The sequence below is a fragment of the Echinops telfairi genome, unplaced genomic scaffold, assembly GCF_000313985.2.
Source record: "Echinops telfairi isolate 266 unplaced genomic scaffold, ASM31398v2 ScPeMD7_443;HRSCAF=831, whole genome shotgun sequence".
NCBI lineage: Eukaryota > Metazoa > Chordata > Mammalia > Afrosoricida > Tenrecidae > Echinops > Echinops telfairi.
The window spans coordinates 23,057,027-23,074,394 of record NW_022104341.1 but is presented as its reverse complement, the minus strand read 5'-3'; the positions used below and the strand labels follow the sequence as shown (position 1 = coordinate 23,074,394).

At 40.2% G+C, this 17,368-nt stretch overlaps 1 pseudogene; it reads right to left on the bottom strand.

Annotated features, from left to right (window-relative positions):
• Positions 1-4,391: 4,391 nt before the first annotated feature.
• The window catches only part of LOC101649566, a 51,971-nt pseudogene continuing 38,994 nt past the window's right edge, over positions 4,392-17,368 (bottom strand).

Below are 17,368 nucleotides of genomic sequence, written 5' to 3'. Positions count from 1 at the left end.
TTTGTGTTGTGAAAAAGGTATTTTCTTAGAAGTTGTTGATCTTGCAAATTCTATGATGCTTTATTTGCATCCCCAAGACAATATTTTCAAACTACATTTCTTTTTGCGTCCAACTTCTGCATTCCAATCGCTAATGACTATCCATGCAACTTGATTGCAAGCTCGATCAATTTCACACTGATGACTAAAATTCTTCAAAACTAGCTTTAGTGTTCGGAGCATAAATTAGAATAAATCGTTATATTGAGTTGATTTCCTTAAATGTGCATAGATATTATTCTATCATTGATAGTACTCTATTTCCAGATAGATCTTAAAATGTTCTATTCTTTCTTTTTGTAGTCTGTTCTTTGTGTGGCAGCTCTGTTGAAGCCTATTCACTTTGACTGACCGTGCTGGTATTTGGAATACTAGTGACATTGCTTTCAGCATCATAGACAAGTGTGGTAGTTGTAGAATTTCATGTCAACTTGAAAATATATAAGTGTGGGGCCTTCTCGTAAAGAGGGTCCTGGGAACCCTGCTCCCCTCCTTCCTGCGTTCACTTTCATGCTGGCTGACCCTGATGATGGCCAGACCCCTGAAGATGTGTCCACTACCATTGGATCCACAAGACTTTTTACCTACCAGCCTGTGATATTCCTACTTTCTGTATCATTGCTTGTGACTACATTAGTCTGAAGAGGGATTGATGGACTAGCATCAGACTTATGGACTTGAGTTGGGCTGGGCTGAGATGTTTTCCTGATATATAAAGCTCTTTGTCACACATACATGAGTGTCACTGGATTTGTTTCTCTGGTCAACCTGGCTTAACACAACAAGTGTTGGAAGCGGGCTGTACTCCACCAAAATAGCTAGCTGCTCAAAGAGTTGATTAGGGTATTTAGATTGCATTATGAAGTTGATTACAATGTGTTAGAGCTCATCATGGAGGTTTACTGCCCAACTACTGAGAGCCCTGTCCCAGCGAAGTTGACACAAAGCCTGTCACATTCTGTATGTTAAGAATGGTATCACACTCAGTTCAACTCTCTGAATCTGCCTGTTTGGGCTATAGAAGTCAGAGTAGTCAGGGCTCTAAGTGTTTATTATGGAGTAGGTAGTTACATAAAGAGGTAAGTTACTGGAAATTCATATATACAGATATCCAACATGATATTTTAAATCCATAGTTTGGTAAATCACTGTATTACAGTGGTTCTCAACCTTCCTAATGCCACGACCCTTTAATATAGTCCCTCATGTTGTGGTGACCCCCCAACCATAAAATTATTTTTGTTGCTACTTCATAACTGTAATTTTGCTACTGTTATTAATTGGGTGGCCCCTGTGAAAGGGTTGTTCAATCCCCAAAAGGGTTGCGACCCACAGGTTGAGAACTGCTGCTCTATTAAGTGATTACTGTATCTCCTTTAATAGATAATAATAATGGTGAAGATGATAGCAGATATTATTACTTTGTGTTTATTTTATGTCATATACTATTCTGAAACTGAGTACTTTTGTCCCAAGGGAACTCACTCTTCACAACCTAATGTATGAAACAGTAAATATTACTTTTCCATTTTTTTCATAATTGAACTAATGCACAAACATTTTTAATTTCTCAGATTGCTGAGCTAGTAGGTGGCAAATCTGGAATTCAAACCACAAGTGAAATTTAAACCTCCCATTTTACCATTACATGCTGCTGCTTTTAATGTAACAATGTTAGTTTCTCAAGCTCACTGCCATCAAATTTATGATGACTAATAGCAACCCTATGAGACAGGGTAGAACTATCCCTTTGAGTTTCTATGACTGTAGCTCTTTAGGGGATTAGAAAGCCCCATCTTTGTCATGCAGGGAACTGGTGGTTTCAAACTGCTGACCATTCAGAGCACAGTCCACAGCATAACCACTATGCCCCCAGGGTTATAGTCACTTTATAGTAGAGGCCTTCAAATTTTGAAGTTGTTTGATTTTACTAATGAATTTTAGTGTGAATTTTCTAAACCACAGAAGAGGTATTTTTTTAAGGTCTGCAGTCTAACATTATAGACCTTAAATAAATGCCTATAATGTTAAACTATAGACTTTAAATAAACACCTCTTCTGTGGCTTAGAAATAGTCACACTAAAAGTCATTTGTGAAATCAACGAGTTTCACAACTGGAAGAAGCCCCAGGGATCATCTATCTAGTCATATCTCCTCAGTTTTTAAGTGCGAATAGGACAGTCAGACAGATGGAAGAACAGGATCATAGACTAGAGATGGAATGATTGAGGAGCTGAATTCCTGTATCCTATTGTGCACGGTGGAGTTCCTACATGGTGCAAATGGGTGACAAACACACCTGGCTCCTGAGTCTAGCTAAAAGTGCCTTGGAAGAAAGGCCTAGAGACCTATTGAAAAGACAACCATTAAAACCTCTAGGGACACAGCTCTACGCTGACCCACAGAATGTACTCAATAACAACTGGTGACTTCCTAGGGTATTGTCTTTTTAACAATATCTTGTCTCTTCTTAGATTTTAGCAGACATTATCTTAGTTGTTGCCACTTCAAATGCACCCAACAGTTCCATAGAAGAAAGGCTTAGTGACCTACTTTCCTAGACGCTACCATCTCAAAAAAAATTCCCATGGTACAGTTCTGTTCTATCATACACGATTGCTATGCATTAAGATGAACTGGATTGTAGCTGACAGCAACAACAACATCTTATATAGAAAGTAGAAACTTAAAAAAATTTTTTTAGTCTATCACTGTAGGGGTATAATATCTGTGGAGCACTTGCTCTGAAATTTTTTAGTCATAATCCCAGGATTCAAAATTGTCCCAAAACGTACTGCTAGTAAGTAGTGGAACTAGTGTCCTTAGTCATGTGGTTTTGAAGCCAATAGTCTCTGTAATCACTAGGCTGCCTTAGCCATACATTTTGGTGTTTTTTTGGTGTGTTTTTTTTCATTTTAAACTTTTGTCTTTCATTGTTGTTGTTCTACTGCATAGATAACGTGTGGATTCTGGAGACAGGCTCTTCTTTAAGTTTGCAAATATGCAGACTGCAGCCATCAGTACTGGGAGGGGGTGGGGGGAGGTTTTGTAGATCTCTCTGCTTTGCGGTGGCAGAAACTTTCTGGCTGAGTGACTCCTGGAAAATACAAAACAAAATCAGGCAAAAACAAAACTCAGTCCATGACTGAGAAGCCCTTTCATTTGTAATTGCTTCTTCGGTAAGACTATCAGCGGGCTCTCCCCTACTGCAGAAGCTAGGTTGTAAATTGTCTGCCTTTTATCTTGCTGGGATTTTGTGGTTTATTTCAATGGTGCCACTTACACGGGCCTACATTTACAGACTCAAAGAAGAGTTGGACCAATGTTTAGCTGTCTTGCACCAGCTTGCACCCCTGGATTATCTAGTATTTCAGGAAAAGGGTTTCTATCCAAGATAATCCTTCTCCTGGACTTGCTTCCTTTTTATGCTTAACCTCCCCAGAAGCAGAGATTCATCTTATGTCGTAGGAAAAGCAGAGAAGGAGAAAATATTTGAATTAGTGGGTTAGGCAGCATCTCTTCCTTAGCATATTTTGTCCCCAAAATAAAATTTCTTCCTGTAACATTTGTTGGTAGATCATCTTGGGCTTCAAACTCATGAGGTCTAAGATCTGACAATGACACTAAATCCAAAGTATTAAATCCTGCAATAAAGATGATCTAGCCAACATCCCTAGCACCTTGGGAGTCCTGGTGGCAAAATGCTTATGAGTTGTGCTGAAGATGGACAGGTCAGCAGTTCTAAATGCCCAGCTGCTCCTAGGGGGAAGACAACGCTTTCTACTCCTGTAAAGAGTTACAATCTCAGAAACGCACAAGGACAGTTCTTCACTGTCTTATAGGGTCACCAGGACTCGGAATCCACTCCTTGGTGGTGAGTTCGGTTTTGGTTTGGAGTCAAACATTCCTGCCGCTGAGTTGATCATCGTAGTGAGCCCCACATATGGTTTCTAGGGTGTAACTATTTACTGGAGCATAGGGTCTCCTCAGTCTTCTGAGGAGTGAATGCTGAGTGTGACCAAGGTCCATAATCCCATGTACTTCTAACAGCACCTGCAAGAGGGGCTGTAAAATGTTTGTAAACATTTGGTAAGAAAGCATTATTGTTGTTTTTTTAACCCCAAAAACCTTTATTTTAGTCTTCAATCAACAACCTCTTTACTATTTGTTCTCTGAGGATGAACATGATTACCTTACATAAAACATGGCATTTACAGTGCATCTTCAAAGTATTTCCCTTTAACAGAAAACTTAGTATCATAGAATCTCAAGATTAAAAAGATTTTTAAAAATCCATCTTGTTGCCTTCATAAAACAAAAACCAAAAAAAGCACATGTCAAGAAAATCCACTCATGTTTCAGGTCTTTCTCCTCCAGGAGCCAGCGTGGTAGGTTATTTCTATTTAGCAAAGCCTGACCTAATTTAGGAATCCTTCCTTCTCGTATGATTTCAGTGACGTCTTCCAATACTATATTGACAAAGTCATCAAAATCTAGAAGTACGCCAACAATGTCCTTGTCACTTTTTATCAGTGTGAATTCCTGATCCTATACATTGTCCATAAGCTCTAGATCAGCGGTTCTCATTTGGGGGTTGATCGACTCTTTCACAGGGGTTGCCCGATTCATAACAGTAGCAAAATTACAGTTATGAAGTAGCAACGAAAATAATTTTATGGTTGGGGGGGTCACAACAACATAAGGAACTGTATTAAAGGGTCGCAGTAGCTCTAGAAGCAGCAGCTGTGATCAGAAAGTATGTTTTGTTGTTGTTGTTGTTGCCTGTGGTAGTTACATAATCTGTTGTCAATTTGAGACCATTAAGAGTGATGGGGTGGAGGTTAGCCTGTCAATCAGGTCATAGCTTTATGACCTCATTTGGAGGCACTAAGGAGATAGATAGCTCACTGGAGGCAGGACACTCTCATTCCCTACAAGATATTACTGATGATGAGCCTGGTGGAGCTACTCTAATGCAACCAGAGCCCTGGTGCTGGAGGAGCCACTTGGAGACCCATGTCAACACTGAGATGCTTCTACCGCCACTGGATCCACAAGACTTTCCACCCACTGGCCTATGATCTTCCTGCATTTGGTGTCATTGCATGTGTTTCATGAGTCTGAAGAGGAATTTATAGATTGGTATCAGACATATGGGCTAATATCAGACTTATGGACTTGATCTGGACTGGGATGGGATGTTTTCTCAATATTCAATTGCTCCTGTATATCAACCTCTTTCCTATACACATATGTGTGTCTATGAATTTGTTTCTCTAGTCAACCCAGACTAACACATTTCCCTATTAACATTCCTAGTTGGGGCCAATAATCTTTGCCTTATTTTTTCATGCTCTTTTTTCTTCAGTCCTCTGCCAATCCAGTCCATAGGTCTGGTGCAAAAGTCCCAGAGGTCTTTGTTTTGACTCTGTGGTTGTGACAGTGGTGAGTTTGAATGCCTAACTGTCATTAAGTAGGTGTTGACTTTTTGTAACCCCAAATTCACTTGTGGGAGGAATACTTGGAGTTGCAAAGTGTGAAAAGAAGACAAGTCGTTTGCATGTTTCCCATATTTGCCTGTCTCCACATGACCAGTGGTAGGCAATCAGGCAATCAACTTTATTGCCTTCCTATTAAGAGAGTAGGAAGGAGCACTCATAGTATAGTGATTACTCGTTGTATTGTGATTTGCATGGTTGGCAATTAGAAACCACCTGCAGCTCCATAGGAGAAGGACTAGGCTTCCTACTCCCATAAAGAGTTATAGTCTCAGGAACACATGGGGGGTCACAATGAGTCAGCGTTGACTTGATGGCAGTGAGTTTGGCTTGGAGTTCAATATTAAGGCAATAACAGGAATTGGGTCCTCCACATCACATAGCCGGCCTCACCACTTCACAGCCATCTCCACCACAAGGACACAGCAGTTCTCTATATGGTCCCATTGTAGCAGAACTACTTACTTACCTAGGGGGCAACCTAATTGCATAACAGTGGGCCTCACCACTTCCATTTTTCCAAATATGTTTAAAGAACAGTTCTCAAAAATAGTGACATGCCCAGTCAGTCAAATAATCCATTTACCTACTTGCTTTTGAGAGGCAGAAAAGTCATTTGTCTGTCTTGTAAAATAAGAAAATTGTTACAAGGTGGGGGTCAGTTATAACACGTTTTAGATACCTTTAGCTACTTGAATGACCCAAGTTGACTGACCCTATGGAAGGGGTGAGACCTACATACCTAATTTAAATGCAAGTGAAACACAACCAACAAACCAAACCCACTTTGCACTCTTCGATTCATGGCATTACTTCAGCTTTTGTTTGAAAAGGAATGATTGTTGCCTACATTCAGGAAACCCCCATGAGTTGTTCAAATGTGACAGAGATATAATCAAGGATACCAAGAGAAGGAATATTGGAAAAGTAATTAGATTTTCTTCAGTTCATAGTCTAATCAGCGGGCAGGTTAAAGTCCCAGGTAATGAAATTAAACTCTAACCACTGTTGAGATTGCAGTGCTATTTGCTGAGCACGACCAGAGCGCTTGGCACTGTAGGGGACGTAGAGGGATGCAGAGACCCAGAAGGCTGGGGAGTGTAAGGCTTTAGGGAGAATTGGACAGAGTTTTATTTGAAACAGGGAGGATGAGAATGAATTAACAGGATTCTAAGAATATAACTATGATCTTTTGTAGGAAAAACAAACTATCTTAATGTATAGACATCTCAATTTGCTCAGCTTCATGGTTATTCTTTAGACCTATCAATATAAGCTCTCAAGAATGTTTATGTTTCCCATTATATTTTTTTGGAAGATGGTTACATTCATAGGAAGTATGGTGGTGTGAGCTACTGCAGGGGTTATTGCATCACGGGCAAATAAGGAAATGTGTGTGTAGCTGAGACAATCACAGGGTTGACAAGACAACTCTCAAATGTACCAGAACTCAACCCACTCTATTTTAACAGCAGGGGAATAAACCCAAAAGAAATATACATTACATGTATTACACTTGCATCGACAATCATATCACTGGACAGAAAGCAATAAATTTGGGTGCAATTCGTGCCTGGATCCTAAGAAAAGATATAATTAGAGAGCAAAACCTCCCTAATGCTACCTTCTGATGTCTCCCTGTTGGGCTTCTTTTCTGGCTGCGGCCAGTCAATACTGGAGGGTGGGCAGTGCCTTTCTATCCCAGAGAAAAGGCATAAAACTTAAACTCATTGCCGTCGACTTGATTCTGATTCATAGTGACCCTCTAGGACAGAGTGGAACTGCGCTTGTGGGTTTCTGAGACAGTAAATCTCTATGGCTATAGAAAGTCTCTTATTTCCACCCCTCTGAGAAGAGGTGAGCTTACATACTTGGCTTCTTCTCAGAAAAGAGTGATATGCAAAAAGAACAGCCACAGTGACCTCAGAGAGGCAAAGGAAATCACAAGTAAAGCTTATATTTCAAATGGTATGAAACATGGTGTATCCATCCATCTGCTATGATTTTTTTTGGCCCACTGGTTCATCCTGTGGGCTGAACAATATCCTCCTAGGTCTGCGGAGCTATAACTTGGTGGTCCAAACTGGTATACAGTAGTGTCTTTTGTTGTAACCCTTAGATGGTGATCCATTATCAGCAAGTGCTAAGAGTGAAGCATATCTCCCTGGACCCAGCAGCTGGAGGACCCCTGCCTGGACTTCAGATTTTGGATGGAACAGCACCCACCACTACGTAAGACATTTCCTCAGACTTTTTGTGAGCTCCTGCGGGATGCTGCAGTGATTCCCAGAACCCAGCCGAGGGAGGAAGTACACTCAGGGGAGGAGCAAGGGGAACATGGAGCAGAGTACCATTTGGAAGAGTTGGACATTGGAGACTTCTTCAAGCTCCAACTCCTTGGGACTCGTTTGGTATTAATTCTTACAAAAGAAATTATTACCACAATGGGCCTGGGGTTCTATTACTCAGTGTTCACTTCTTTTGCTCTTACAGGGTTCTCCCCCTCTGGAAAGTGGAGAATAAAAAGGCTTTTCTCAGACCTGCTCTATTTCCCTGTCCTTCCCAGGCCCTGCCTGGAACTCTTTCTCGCCTGTGGTCCACGCAGTTCCCGCGACGAAGCCATCAGAAGCATGAAGTTGAAGGCACCCACATGGCCCGTGCCTGCCTTTCTCATGTTTCTGCACATGTCTCAGGAGCTTCGAAGTACAGGCACATTAAAAGCAAAACTGCATTTTAGAGTGGGGGGGAGATTTAAACTCGGCTGTACCTAGGATTTTCTTCATATTCCATGTATAAATGATCTGAGATGATAAACTGGGCTTATTTTATAAATGGCCTCGTCGCTAATTTCATGGATAACTAAGGCATTGTTTTATGTTAGGTTTCTAGGGGATGCAGATGATTAATGTGCTCAGCTGCTTGCTAAACAAAAAGTGGGAGGTTCGTGTTCACCTCTCTTTGGAAGAAAAGTATGGCTTCTGAAAAATGGCATTGCAAGCCCTGTAGCGCTCAGTTATGCTCTGAGACATGGAGGCGCCCTTTCAGCAAGCGATCTCTTTGAACTCCCCTCACGTGACTCTCTTTCCTTCTTTGGGAACTGTGCATTGTCTGTGCACAGAGTGGGGGTTACAACCCGGGCCTGATCATGACCCCAAGGAGCCACCTTACCCTCCGCTCCCACCTCCACAGAAACAGACGAATAATCTGGGGATCTGTGGTATTATGAGGTTTTATGTGGTGTGAGATCTAAGCATAGTTCTTAATTTTTCTGAAAATTACAAACTTGATACACATACACATTCTCAAGGATCATGATTCATTCTCCCCCCAAACCCACACCCACTGCCATCGAGTTAGTTCTGACTCACAAGGACCCTTAAGGAAGCAGAGAGACCCTTCTTCCTCCTGCTGAGTGGCTGCTGGGTTGAATGCGGTCCTTTTGGTTCACAATCCAATACTTCCACCACTTTCTTAAGTTTTAGAAAAACACGCTGATAGGAAGCAAGGACGCTCCTGAGCTACCCAGCTCCCTCGTGGAATCTTGGTTCTTTTCCTGACTAACCGTGTTTTGCACTTTCAGGAAAACTCAAGGGCTACTGAGACTTCCAATTTGTAAGCATGGTTTCTGAAGCTCATCTCTGTGGGTCTCTTTCTAGGTGCAAAAATGATCCTGAACTCATGTGTATTTCATAACGACAAAGATAAAAGCAATCATCAGGATGAGGGAGACCATCACCAGGAGGCCATAATGGTGTCGGAGAAATTCACAATCCTGTGGCTAATTATGTAGAACAGAGAAAACAAAAGAAATGGTCACAAAGCATGTTTGGAGGCAAAGTATAACAGAACTACAGAAGCAGGAAAGGGTTCAGGATCAGGGTATGTCCACTGTTAGATTAGAAAAGTTTACTTGATCAGTTTTAGGGCCCTCTGACCACCTTGGTTGGCATATGCTTCAGGATGATGCGGTCCTGGTAGCCCAATTTTATCAAGGTCACACTCAAGTCCCGGAGGGTGATACTGCCCCTCCCTGAACTGCCCAGGGGGGTTGTAGCCAATCTATGTGCAAACACATGTTGCATGAGGGCAAAGCGTTCTCCATTGCCGCTTACTGACCAGGAAGAATCCAATGGAGGCTAAATTTCTGTGAAGGTTCTGAATGAATTTGGGGTTCCCAGAGTAAATGTTAGCCTCCCACAAACTTCCCCCACAGCCATGGAATCAATTCTGATTCATAGTGACCCTATTTCTGAGGCTGTAAATCCTTCCCAGAGAAAATAGTTTCATCTTTCCTCCAGGAGCAGCTGGTGGGTTTGAACTACCAGCAGTTCAATGCTTACTCCCCAGCTCTAATACAGTCTCAGTCTCCCTATCCATATAATGGCAATAATAGTAGTAGTGAAATATGGAAACATGAAAAGTGGCACATATTAAATGCCACATGCTTTTACTTGACTTGATGAAGAATTTATAAAGTCTCCTTTATTAATTCTTAAACAGGACAAGGATAAAAGCAATCATCAGGATGAAGGGGACCATCACCTTGAGACGTCAGGTATTCTGTATGTTATGTGCACCACGAGGGCACCTGGCACACTGAATAAGCAGGACTTATAAGATAACCTCAGTCAGTCTGCATCGTTAGTGTTCCTCCTGATGTCCCTGTAAGTTTTTCAGACGAGAATGTTTTCCTCCTGTCACAGGACAACAATTTTGGCTGACTCTGTGTCTTCTCTGATCGCAGTGTAATGACTGCAGAGCATTCAGCCCTGTATAAAACTCTTCTAATGTGATTTCAAATGAAAACTTCTCCTTTCCCTCCGTTTCAGAAGAGTCCGACACCCCCTTGGTGAGCAATATAGTCTCTTTCTTTTTGTCATTTTGCCCTTATTGTGCCCTCATCTATGCTTTTCACAGCTTCAGGACCTTTCCTCTTGGACCACAAAAGATGTACAGGGAAACGTAGGAAGAGAAAGTTCTTACTTGACTGTACTGTCATAAAGGGGCTTTGCATTTCTAGGCTCAGCACGTGTTGAAAGCTGACTCTTTTGAACTGGCTTTCATGAATTCTTAGGAGGCTCCCTACTGGGACTCGGCCCATAATTCTCTTGAGAAGCACGTTTTCTTCTGCTGTCTCAAACACTTTTTAGCCTCTAGTTTTCCAGTGGTTCAATCAGCAGCAAACTTTATATGGGCTTCCTTCAATTTTCCAGGTAGTCATCTTGGGTAACATTTAAAATGTCTCCAGGTTATAACTTTCTTGTGGGAAATGTTTATGCTTTTATTATTATTATTATTAATCCTGCTTTTGCTCATCACCACCTCACGTTGATAAGCAGACCTCCCTATTTTAAAGTTTTTTTTCAGACGTGCGTCAGGACTAAGTTCTGTTCCCAGAAATGTAGGGCATATATGAAGATCATCATCCGTAGGGGTCCAAATGAAGCTCTGCTCGCTAGATCTGAGCCAGTAGGTCAGGGGCTCCCAGCAGAGACCATGAGCTTTCCCAAAGAGTGTCTTCCTCGAAATCCTCCTTCATCTCCACTTTCTTTCTTTCTTTTTTCCCCCAGACCTTATTTTTATTTGTCTTTGTAACTATTTTGAAAACTGTTTTGCATTCAGTAAGCATTCTATAAGTATTTTTTTTTCTTTCAGGCCATTTTATTAGGACCTAATCCAGACATCATGCCATTCCATGGTTCAATCCTATTAAGCAATGTTGTACAATCACTACCACGGTAATTTTCAAAACATTTTCTTCCTTCTCATACCATTACCAACCCCCTCCGCTATACCCCCTAGGACCCTTATTCTAGTTATTGTCGCTATAGATTCATCCATCCTGGGTTTCGTATACTGAAAACATAGAAAAATACATGAGAGTTGAGAAGGCTACCAACAATGACAAAACACAATAGAAATAAACCCCAATATGAAAAAACAACAGAAAATATTAAAAACCAGATCCAGTTCAAAGTGAATCAAAAGTGAGATCAGATGACAAGGTTTTAGCCATTCAAATCAGATTTATCATTTTAATCTCCTACAGTTGTCTCTGCAGTCCTGACTGATCACAGGTCTCTCCACTCTTTTAACACTTTTGTGTCCTCCTTGAGAGTTTTAGAGTTGTCTAACTGGTCCTGGTGCCCATTTTGAAATATATATTTTGTAATCTAGCTCCTCCATTTAGAATGTTCCATCTATCAGTCAAAATGACTAATTTAATAATTTGTGGCATAGAGGCTGAGAATATAAAAGCAGGCCGTATTTTTTTTTTTTTAGAGAGCTCAAGGCCAAGAGGAATTTCCAATGGACAAGAAACCGATTCCTGCCTTCCTGTCACCCCTCTTTATGGTGTTCTCAGTTTGATACCTCTTGTCAGCTTTTGACTCATATTTTTTTTAATTTCTTTTTGTCTTCTCAAACTGCTCTTATCTTCTCTCTCTCCACTCTTTATTTTTCCTTTTATTTTCCACATGTTCTTTCTGCTTCCCTTCCTCTCTTTTTCTCCTCTTGTGTTAGACAGGGTTCTCTAGAGAGATAAAACCAAATTGCTGATACTCTAATATATTTATTTATAAAGATAATTAGATATATAACAAGAAATGAACTGTTAAATCATATACAGATAAATATATAATACAGGAAATAAACAGTTAAATTATAAAGCAGTACAAATGGCTCAGTGCAACTCATGTCCGTGAGAGAAAGTTGAGAGACTAGCAGTCCTTCAAGTCTAGTCTGCTGCCAGATCTTCCACTATTTGTAGAGAGAGCTAGGCTGTGTCAGCACAGCATCCAATCACAAGGCACGTCACGAACTGCCAGTCCCCAGATCCAGAGATGTCTTAAAGGGACCTCAACTTACAGTGACACAGTCCACAGGCTAGGCGTCCCACAGGTAGTGTAGCCTTTAAATTGAGGCACAGAACAAGCAAGGCAGCTGCACACTGGTCCGATGATCACAGAAGGAGAGACAAGAAAGGCGAGGCTCACCAAGCCATTTATCTCTCTGCCCTCCAGTTAATCCCACTTGTGTTTATCAGCCAGGCTGGCACAATAAACTATCTCACCTCTCATGCAGACCTATGGGACCAGATAAAATCCCAAGAGAAGAAATAGAGATATATAAGAGAAGTGTTTGACTCTAGCTTTGGGAAATGCCAGGGTTTAGAGAGAAAGAAGAGGATATACATTAGAAAATGAATTTTTTTGTGTAAAAATATTTTCAAAACATTATTTGTAATGGGGAAAAATTGAAGACAACTTTCAATCAAGAATTAGGTAAGTTCATTATAGCACATTCATTGTATGAACTATTTATTATGAGAAAGAATAAGATGTATAAGCCTACACGGAAGGATAACAAAGTGAATGTGATATACAAAGTTACTAGGAATACTAGGATACACTGATGATATAAATGACAAAAGAAGAGACTATTTCACTGAGTTGGGGATTGAAAAGTTGAGTTGGATGGTATCAGAGAAATGATTATTATATTTAGTGATGTTATTTATCATTGTCATTTGATTTGCATCTCTCTAATGCCACCACTTCTCTGTCAGTCTGTTGTACTGTGGTGGTTTGTGTATTGTTGTGATCCTGGAAGCGATGTCACTGGTATTTCAAATACCAGCATGGTCTCTTAAAAATGAACAGGTTTCAGCAGAGCTTTCAGATTAAGAACAGACAACAAAGAAGGAATCGACTGCCCCCTCTGGTGAAAGTAGCTGCTGAAAACATTACGCATAATTTCAAAACATTGTCAGATACTGAAGGCCTAAGGAATTCAAACATTGTTTGAGATAGGGCCAGAGGATGGGCCCCTCAAGTCAAAGGGCACTCAACATATGACCAAGGAGGAATTGCTTTCTCAGAGTGGATTGACCATGGTGACCCAAGTTGGTAAAGATTGTGGCAGTGGAGTCTTCAGGATAATCATTTGCTGATGGGACAGGACTCAAGGTAAGGAGAAACAGTTGCAAAAATCTGGTGATGATTGGAACTTGGAATATGTAAATTATGAAAATAGAAACATCGGAAGTGGTAAAACATTGAGTAGAACACATAAAAAGTGATATCTCAGGCATTAGTGAGCTGAAATTAACTGGCATTGGTCATCATGAATCCAAAAATGATATGATTTGCTATGCTTGGGAAGACACAATCATGTGAATTGGAGTTGCATTCTTGTCAGAAAGGATATTACAAAATCAATCTTGAAATATAATGCTGTCCCTGAAAGAACTATGTCTATCTGCATTCAAGTAAATGCAATCAATGCAAGTATTATTCCATTTTATGCATCAACCACAAAGCTGGTTTGAAGAAATGGAAAATACGGACTTGGTAACAGAAACAACTCTGGAGATTGCATAATAGAATTTTTTCAAGACCAGCGACTTGTTCATAGAAAATACCATTTTTGAACAACACCAAAGGTGACTATACACATGGACTTCCCCAGATGTAATACACAGAAATCAAATTGACTACATCTTTGGGAAGAGATGCTGGACAAGCTCAATATCAGCAGCTAAAATCAGGCCACAGGCTGATTGTGGAACAATCGTCAATTGTTCATATGTAAGTTCAGGTTGAAGCTGAAGAAAATTAAAACAGGTCCAGGAGAGCAAAAACACGACCTTAAATCTATCCCAACTGAACATAAGAACATCTCCAGGACAGAATTGCTGCCTTGAACTCCAGTGTACTGTGGGAGGACATCAAGAACGTCATGCATGAAGCAAACAGAAGGTCATTAAAAACCAGGAAAGAAAGAAAGTTCAAAGTGGATATCAGAAGAGATCCTGGAATCTGTGTTTAATTGGAGAACAGCAAAAGCCAATGGAAGAAATTATGTAGTCAAAGAGCTGAACTGAAATTTTCAAAGGGCAGCTCAAGAAGGCTAAGCAAGTGTTATAATGAACTGTACAAAGACCAAGAGTTAGAACACCAAAAGGGAAGAACACACTAATCGTATCTTGAGTTTAATAAAAACTAAAAAAAAGTCAAGGCTCCAGTTGTTATATTGAAAGATTCTATGGGAAAAATATTGAATGGTGCAAGATGTATTAAAGAAGATGTGATGAATACAGAGTCACTGTGCCCAAAAGAACTAATTGATATTCCACCATTTTATAATAGATGAGCAAGAACAATGGTATTGAAGGAAGAAGTTAAAGCTATACTGAATGCATTAGCAAAAGCAAGTCTTCAGGAATTGATGGAATACCAATTGAAATGTTTCAACTAGCTAATGAACTACTAGAGACCCTTACTCATCTATGCCAGGAAATTTGGAATACAGCTAGTTGGCCAATTGCATTGGAAGAACTCTCTACTTGTACCCATTCCAAAGAAAAATCACCCAAAAGAATGCTCAAATTATAGAGGAATATTACTAATATCACATGCAAGTAATATTTTGCTGAAGATCATTCAACAATGGTTATAATAGTACATTGGCAGGGAACTGCCAGAGGTTCAGGCGAGATTCAGAAGGGGACATGGAACAAGGTATATCAGTGCTGATGTCAAATGTATATGGGTTCAAAGCAAAGAATACCAGAAAGATATTTAATTGTGTTTCATTGACTATGCAAAGGCATTGGACTGTGTGGATTATAACAACTTTGGATAGCCTGGAGAAGATGGGAGGTCCAGAACGCTTCACTGGACTCAGGAGGAACTGTTACGTGAGTCCAGGGCCAGTTGTGCAAACCAAACAAGGAGATACTGCTTGTTTTAAAATCAGGAATGATGTGTGTCAGGGTTGTAGCCTCTCCCTGTACTTATTTAATCTGTAGCCTGAGCAAATCATCAGAGAAACAGAGCTGTATGAAGGGGAATATGGCATCAGGATTAGAGGAAGGTTTATTAACAACCTGATATATGCAGATGACACAGCCACGCTCACTAAAAGTAAGGAAGAATTGAAGCACTTGCTGATGACGGTCAAGGATTGTAGCCTACAGTATGGATTATGACAAATTTAAAGAAGGTGAAAATTTGCATAACCGAACCAATAGGTCACATCATGACAAATGGAGAAAAGGTTGAAGTTGTCAAGGAATTTGCCGTGCCTGCATGCACAATCAGTTTTCATGGAAGCAGCGGTCAGGGGACAAAAATGTAAATGAGGTAAACCTGCTTCAGAAGACCTCTTTAGAGTATTGAAGAGCAAGGATGTCACTTTGAGTACTAAGGTATGCCTGACCCAAGCCATGGCATTTTTCTTTGCCTCATATGCATATGAAATTGGGCATTGAATAAAGAAGACTGAAGAAGAAGCGCTGTATTTGAATTTTGTTGCTGGAGAAGAATATGGAAAGTACCATGGACTGCCAAAAGAACAAACAAATCTGTCTTGGGAGAAGTACAGCCAGAATGCTCCTTAGAGGTAAGGATGGCAAGACTTTGTTTTACATACTTTGGACCTATTTTCAAGAGGGACTAGGCCTAGAGAAAGGCATCATGCTTGATCAAGTGGAGTCAGGGTAACAAAAGAGGAAAGCCCTCAACAAGATGGATTGACACAGTGGCTCAACAATGGCCTAAGGTAGCAGTTCTCAACCTGGGGGTCGCGACCCCTTCGGGGGTCGAACGACCCTTTCACGGGGGTCGCCTAAGACCATTGGAAAGCACATAAATATTTCACACTATATAATTACATATTGTTTTGTGATTAATCACTATGCTTTAATTATGCTTAATTATGTTCAATTTGTAACAATGAAAATACATCCTGCATATCAGATATTTACATGACGATTCATGACAGTAGCAAATGACGGTTATGAAGTAGCAACAAAGATAATTGTATGGCTGGGGGTCACCACCACACGAGGACCTGTCTGAAAGGTTCGCAGCATTGGGAAGGGTGAGAACCACTGGCCTGAGGCATAGGGACAATTGTGAGGGTGGTGCAGGACTGAGCACTGTGGTGCACAGGCTCCCTCTGAGCCGGAGGTACTTATACGTGTATTGGCCATCTGAATGGCTTCTTCGGGCAGTGTTGATTCATCCCTTCTGTCTGTTTTTAAACTTGAATTATTTGTCTTTTTCCTTTTAGGTGCTAATGCTTTCTGCAAATGTTTTCTATGACTGATAGCTCATTGCCCTCCCTAATTTTTCCCACTCTGTGGGTTCTCTTTACCCTTTTGGTGAAATCTTTGGAGACACTAAGAGTTTAATTTTTAGTAGATCTGAGTCATCTCGTTAGTCTTCTGCTGTTTGTGTGTTTTATGTGTTAAGGTCCATAAGTTTGTCCCTAATTTTTCACTGACAGTCTTTATAGAACTAGGTTTTACATTCAGGTCTTTCATCCATTGTGAGGTAATTTTGATTGTTCATTTTATATATATGTCTTTAATTATGTTGAGAAATTTCATCAGGAATAAGTGTTGGTATCAGCAAATATCTTTGCTGTGTCAGTAGGTAGGACCACATGTGGCTTTTCCTTTGCTTTGTTCATATGGTGTGTTATGTGGTAGATTATGTTGATTAATGTTCTTATGTTGAACCATCTTTGCATACCTAGTATGAATCCCACTTGGTAAAGATGTATTATTATTCTTTCGACGTATTATTTTTATGATATGCTCTGGAATCTATTAGATAGAATTTTGTTGAGAAATTTGGGTCTATGTTCATAGACATTGGTGTACAGTATAACTTTCCTTTTTGAGTGGTTTTTATTTCCTGAATTTGCTATCAGGTTTATTTTTATTCATAAAATGAGCTTAGGAGTTTCCCAAATTTTTTTATCTTTTCTGGAATCATTTGAGTAGAATTGGTGTCAGATCTTCTCTGAATGTTTCATAGTT